The sequence below is a fragment of the Cucurbita moschata genome, unplaced genomic scaffold, assembly GCF_002738365.1.
Source record: "Cucurbita moschata cultivar Rifu unplaced genomic scaffold, Cmos_1.0 Cmo_Scf00051, whole genome shotgun sequence".
Taxonomy (NCBI): Eukaryota; Viridiplantae; Streptophyta; class Magnoliopsida; order Cucurbitales; family Cucurbitaceae; genus Cucurbita; species Cucurbita moschata.
In genome coordinates, this window is record NW_019268567.1 from 368,838 (window position 1) to 376,405 (window position 7,568).

The 7,568-nt window shown below is 27.7% G+C and overlaps 1 protein-coding gene across 1 annotated transcript in view; it reads right to left on the reverse strand.

Moving 5' to 3' along the window:
• Nucleotides 1–7,290: 7,290 nt before the first annotated feature.
• LOC111435928 (NAC domain-containing protein 72-like) overlaps nt 7,291–7,568 on the reverse strand; it is a 1,810-nt gene continuing 1,532 nt past the window's right edge. Inside the window, exon 4 of the mRNA XM_023073538.1 lies at nt 7,291–7,566. The gene's annotated coding sequence lies outside the window, so the exon portion shown is untranslated. The remainder of the gene's footprint in view (nt 7,567–7,568) is intronic.

The following is a 7,568-nucleotide window of genomic DNA, read 5'->3' on the forward strand; positions in this document are numbered from 1 at the left end:
TTTTTTTTTTTTTTTTTTTTTTTTTTTTTTTTTAATCTTTACAAAAAAAAAAAGAGTTTTCTAGAATAAAGATTTTAAAAGGCTTTAAAAAAGAGGGTACACATAAGTAAATTTGAACCAAAGAAAAGTGAAAATGGAGTATGAATTATCGAAAGTGTAAAAAGAAATATAATGATATTTAGGAATGTAAGTAGAACCGTTCAATTATTAATGGTTAATTAGCTATGAGTAAAATCTAAGCATACCTAAGTGAAAAATCCTCGCTTCATTTTTACACTTTTTATTCCTTCTCTTTAATTTATTTTTGTATATACATTCATTTTTACCCAAGCGAAAAAAGGTTCTATTAGAAAAAGGTTTCTACATCTTCCTAATAAATGTTTCGTTTTCTCTCTCAACAATTTGAGACCCACGATATGAGTCAAACTGAACTGATCGTGGGACAAAATTAAGAGAGAGAAATGAGTTAGGGATAGGGCCAAAATCGGCTAAAAGTAGATCCCATGATGATATACTTATAAAATTATTATTATTATTTTTGAAGGAGATCCCATGATGAAGCTGTGTGGCCCCAAATGCTCCCCAAATCATGTTTTAAATAACTACCAAATATTCTTTTTCAATCATTGTTTTTCTTTTTCTTTAAATTCAAAAAATAACATACTTTCACATAAATAAATAATAATTTTACTATATGATTTAGGCTTCACCAACATCTAGGTCAAAAGTTTATTATATAAATTAATATATTATTAGACGATCATTTCAAATAAATTTATAAAGAGTATTCATACACTCTCATAATTTAACTAATCTAGATTATTCGAGATATTTTTTAATTTTTAAGTTAAAGAAAATGCTAAATTGATCCCTAATTATTAATGCTAAAACTTAGGTAAGTGAAATTAATTGTATTATTTAGTTGACTTAAAAATTTAATTGAGTTAATTGACGAGATTTGACTTTTAATAAGAATGGATAAATGTGATTTTATATTTCATCCAAATTAATAAATGGATCTTAATTAACCTGATAATTGAATGATTACTAACTTTATCAATTTGGGCCCCACTTTGCCACATTTCCTATCTTTTTCTCATTCATTTTTATTCATAATTGACGTAATTCTGCCATTTACTTTTTCTTAAATGCTTTCATTTTAATTTAATTTTAATTTTAATTTCTTTAATTTAATACCAATTTACAGAGATTAGTTGGCCACTCTCTAGTCATCCTCTTATAGTATAATATTTATAATCAAGTCAGGAGCTATCCGTACCCGCTAACTATTGGTACCCATGAGAACTGTTGTTATTTTTTTGATAAATTTACTACTAAAGAATAGTTAATGACCCGTAACAATTTCAAGACGTAATATTCTAACAAATCGATACAAAACAAACTTAAGTGCATCCTATCATAACAAACTCTATTTCATTCTATCATTTTACTTCTTTAGTGCGCAGCAGACCCTAAATCTTAAACAAAATTCATACTCCATAACTCGATTTATTCCTATTCATTATACAATTTTTAGTGCGTAGCGGAGATAAATTGTTATGGAGAAACCCATGTTTTCCCTATCATGAAACTTCGGAGAGCAACAATGAAAATTTCTGAATCACAGTCACGATTAAGTTATTCAACTTGGTCGGAGACGAAATATAACAGTCGAAAAAAGTAATGGGTTCGATTGAACCATCTAAAATGATAACTGATACATTATCTACTAAACTATGTTCGGATTCGACAATTCATATCATCAGTTTGATTGAAGTACATCTACAAAAAAGAGTACATCCAAGAATCTTGGGTGGAGATAAAGTGTACAAAAGGTGAGTGTAAGACGCAATAAAAATTATTGGATACTCCAAGAATAATAAAAAGAAGTTCCATATTTTAGATAAAGCAATGATTTGTTGTAATTATTCTCTTCCGCTCCCCGTCGTAACCTGATTCTAACGTTCTTCTCTCCCGTTGTAAAAGATTTAAAATAGTTAGTATTCTAATTCTTTTAGTTGTTTCTTAGCTATGTTTTGATTCGGTTCATTCATATATTTTGTCAGACTATGTGTACTAAATTAATAAAATTTCAAAAAATACGATATTAAAACTAAATTTCGTGCGAGTTTTGGAGAATATTCGTAAATTAAAATATGTTTGTCACCCATTTATAAATAGTTGACTTTTATATAGTTTATCGAAATGAAGAAAGAAAACAAATATATACGAAATACGGTGGTCGATATATTACTTAAATTCTTTATTTATTCCAATATGTATGGTCTGTCTGATTAGGTTATTAAGAGAAAATAACAAAATACTTTATCCAATGGATAATGAGTTAAACTTTTTAAATTATTTTTATTTAAAATAATTGTAAAAGTTTTAATATTTAAATTGGAATATATAAGAGAATTGAATTAGGGTTTGTGTGGAGTGTCCCTTTCAAAAGGAACCTTATCAAAATTTGAAGCCCTTTTTTGTTGCATTGTAAAGAGGTTGGTGTTTTTGTCACACATTTGTGTTTCCCAACTCAGAAAACAGAAAACGAATGAGCTTAACAACTTTCTTTCTCTTTTCTTCGCCTTAGTTTCCATATGAATGGGCGTGGACGAACACGAATGAGCTTACGACACGAAACCACGACACGGTTTCTTCCTCTTCTCCATTTCAAAACAGATTCTGGGAAAACCCATAAATGCATGACCTTTAATTTCAACACATGTGCATCCATCTTTCACACCATTAATTGTGGGCTTTCATTTTTTTTCACACGTAAATTCATTCATTTGGTTGTGCTTTTTCTTAAAAGGGTCATCTATCCGTATAGCACTGTCTACGTGACTCTAATATAAATAACGAGCATTTGTAATAGTATGATATTGCCCACTTTAAGTATAAGCTCTCATGCTTCACTTATGGTTTTCCTAAAAAAAACCTCATACCAATCAAGATAAATGAACTAATGTGCGACTTCGACAGAGGAAAAAATTCTTTTTTTTAGGGTAGAGACGAAGTACAAGGCCTATATAGCTTAGAGGATTAGAGAACGCTTTTTTTTAGGGTAGAGACGAAGTACAAGGCCTATATAGCTTAGAGGATTAGAGAACGTGTGTAACGGTCAAATCCTACTACTGCTTTCTTTTTTGGGCTTCCCTTCAAGGTTTTTAAAACATGTCTTCTAAGGAGAGGTTTCTATACTCCTATGAACGTTTTGTTCTCCTCTCCAATCGATATGAGATCTCACAACATGTCTACAAACCACGAGATTGAGGTTCAAATTTGTAACAACCCAGATCCACCGCTAGCAGATATTGTCCTCTTTGGACTTTCCCTTTCGGCTTCCCCGCAAGGCTTTAAAATGCGTCTGTTAGGGGAAGGTTTCCACACCCTTATAAATGGTGGTTTGTTCTCCTCTCCAACCAACGAATGTAGGACATCACAAAATCTCTCCTCTGTTGAGGATTGTTGGGAGGGAGTCTCATATGGGCTAATTTAGAGAATAATCATGTGTTTATAAGTAAGGAATACATCCCTATTGGTACGAGGCCTTTTGAGAAGCCCAAAACAAAGTCATGAGAGCTTATTCTCAAAGTGGACAATATCATACAATAGTGGAGAGTCGTGATTCCCAACATCTTCACTCATAACCGACCAAAAAGGAAAGGATTTTTCCCAAAATTTTACCTGTCATACGACGCAGGTGGCTGTTCGAAATTCGAGTTTAAAAATCCTTTTTTTAAAAAAAAAATTTCTCAGTTTTTGTGAAGCAAATCTAATTCATATCTCGAAGCTTTTTTCCCGAAAATATGAAGCCTTTTTTACTTGTCGGGTCTACATGAAATTAGATTTTCATATATAATTCATATGTAATGAAAATACATTATGAACACATAAAGTATGTATGGTTGTTAATAAGATCCTGAGTGAAACACGTAGAGATAAGTTGGTATTGTTTGTAAGTGCATTATGATTAAGAACATACGTGCACGTAATCAAGTTTAACAATTTTGTCAACTTACATTGAATCAAACTCACAACAAGATTGATATCAACATACTCTATTATGGGTATTAATATTTCTAAATCACAACCAATGCAATGTATTTGTGAGTATACCAAAGTATTTCTTATCCTAACCCAAAGGTGTTATATATAAAGAAAAGCATTGAATCAATCCTCACATGCTATTGTGCTTTCACTAAACCAATGTTTTTAACCTTTATTTAGAAACCCTAGTTTTCTTACCTTCCTAATCTTTTTTACTATCTTTGTGAAAATGAATGGTAAAAGATGAGTGGGGAATTCTTTGGATTCGACTAGAAATATGAAGAACGATGGTAAGAGATAAGGAACATCATCCTCGCTCTAAAGCGTTTCATTTTTAACTTTGAACTTCTGATAAAAAAAAAACCCACTAATGTGTATAAATTAGAAGATATTCTTTATGACTTTATACAAGATTAACGTCATTGTTACCATTTGGTTCATCTCGAAAGATGTGGTTAAAACCATTTATATAATCACTTTTTACGGGCTAAATTGATGAAGATATATCTTTGAAATTCGTACTTTATTTCAAAAATATTCTTGAACTTTAAACAAAAAAAAATTCAATAAATACTTACCATTCATTTTGAATTAAATTCATTAATACTTTATTTTTAAAATAGTCTTGAAGTTTCAAAATATTTCGAAAATACCATTAAAATTTAAAAAGTGTTTCAAAATATGGATCCGTAAACTTATTTAAAAATTTAAAGAATACATTAAACTTTTAAAAATTGGAAAAGTTTTATTTTTTTAAACTTTAAAAAGATATTTAATTTTTTTTTAACGTTTAAAAATATGTTTATTGTTAGTATATAAACAACATACACGCTTTTTATTCATTTTTCCCTTCAACAAATATTTGAAGGTGAAAGTTGATGGAATGTTGTTTTCATGTGGTTTTCATATCTTTATTGTATTAAATATGGCTTGGTTTTATCCTTCATTTATTTTTCTCTTTCTTCATTATTAATAGTAATAAAATTTTAAAAATTTATTACACCCTATTCCATATTTTTAATTTTAAAACCATTATATACAATATCTAAATTAAGTAATATTAATTACAAAATTATATATATCTCTCCACCTAATAAATATATGATCAAATAAGGAAACTTAAAAATATTTATTTTTTCTATACCATAATAATTTAGTTTAAAATTATTGCTATATTTATCCTATACCCATGTGAGATAAATTTAGACATAATTATTTTTTAAAAAAATTAAAATTATATATATTTGAAATTAAAAGAAAAACTTAAAATAAAATAAGAAATAAAGTTTTTAAAATAAAAGAAAATGAATTAATTTTGGTGGTTCAACTACTTTTGGGTATATTCATCCCCATTTTATTTTATTTTAGAAATATAAGATAATTGGGTGAAATTGTAGATGGAATTTAAATAATGCCTCCTACTTTTTTTTCCTAACAATTTATAGCAATTTTATTTAGGTGAAAACATGCAATTTCATTAATTTTTTTTAACTTCTTTAATTTTATCTCTTCAACCTACATTTCAACTAATACTTTTTCTCCTTAATTATTTTACTTTTTCCGAGAAAGAAAATATACGACTTACGTGTTGAAAATGGAGACAGAAAGTAACAAATAGGGATATTCATATAACTCGATAATTTGACCTGCTCCGACTACTCAACCCAAACTATAAAAATTGAGTTGGGTTCGATTTTTTTTTTTTTCTAATTTGGGTTGGATTGATTTTTTGAAAAACCAATTCCTGGGTTACTTTTTTTTTTCTAATCAATTCGACCAACTTATTAACCAACCCAAATTTTAAAATTATGACGAAGATTAAAAATATTTAACTTTTGTAACCGATATCAGTCACATGACGGGTAGGTATTTGATATTTAATTTTATAAGATTTTAGTTATTATTAAAAAAAAATAATCCAAAAAAATTCCTCCGGCCCAAGTTTGATAGCCCAAATACTTAGTAATGGATCTGTATGATGGCTCAACTTGGATTGGGCTCAGGCCCAAGACGAGGAAAGCTTGATGGGCCAACTTGTTAAAATTTGAAAATTAAAACTACTTTTAAATAAAATTTTGTGTAATAAAATAGTGGTCAAAATTGATAGGCATAATCAAAACTTTTTCAAATTTAAAGGCTAAATAAATATTATTTTAAATAGTTGAAAAGTTATTCTAAAAGAATTTTAGTGGGAATATTAGTTTTTGAAAAGAAAATAATTTGTTTTATTTTTAGTTATAAAATTGAATAAAGAAAGACTTAAAAAATAAAATTCGAAAACTGAAAAAGTGAAGTCAATAATTGATAAAGGGGAATGAAAAATAAATAGACCATCTTGGATAATTACATCAACATTAAAGCAATTATCACAAAATAAAAATAAATAAAATAAAGAAATAAAAAAAATAAAGTTGAGAAAAAGAAAGCATGTTTATCTCTTGAGTGCTCATTATTCTCACCATAAACTAACACTTTTAAAAGAAAAAGAATATAATATGCTTTTCTTTATTAAATTAATAACAATAATAATAATAATAATAATAATAATAATAATAGCGATATATTAAGAGAGTGATGCCTATTTTTATTTTTTGTGTTTTATTTTATTTTTTTTAGATAAGTATGATTTATACTTTATATTCTATGGATAATTATGACACTAAATTCTTAATAAAAAGTGATTTATGGTTGTATCATCTCATCATTTGACCCATTCTCTTGAGTTTGTTAGATGAAAGTCCCACATCGGATAATTTAGAGAACGATCATGGGTTTATAATCAAGAGTACTCTCTCAATTGGTGTGAGGTCTAAGCAAAGTCAGGAAAGCATACTATTGTGGAAGGTTCCATTCATCTAATGAGTTGTGATTAAGTTGAATTTTTTGGGTTGGAGAATTTTAAATGGATAAATAAAATAGTACAATAGAATAAAAGTAGGAGAGATTTTTTTTTTTTAATAAATTTGTTTCCACAACATAAAATACTTAAAAGGTAAGAAAACATATTAATTATTTGAAACCAACTTTTGTGGAAAATCCTTCTTATAAAAAGTATTGTATTTTATTGGTCAAATATTTGTTTTTTTCTTCAGATATTTCAAAAATAAATAAATAAATAAACAATTATTTTCCAAACATATAAATATCTTCTCTCTTTTCATTTTTTTTTTTCAAAAAACCAATAAGCAAAAATCAGGTTTGGCAAAAGCTTTAAATTAAATGTTAAAAAGTTCAAAATATTTAACAATCATTTAATTAATATTTGTTTAAATAATGAAATTGGAGTCCTAAATAATAATAATAATATTTACAAAGGTATTAATTCGTGCCACGTCACGTCCTCTCTCTCTCTCTCTCTCTCTAAATTCTAATAGGATGTGACATTGAACTTAGTTGATTGGCAGAGTTTGCTCTGTTTTTCGACTCTTCTTTTCAGAATCCAATTCCCCAAAATCAAAGCCCCAACCGATTCCCAATTCTATATACACCCAAATAAAAAAAAAAAAAAAAACATC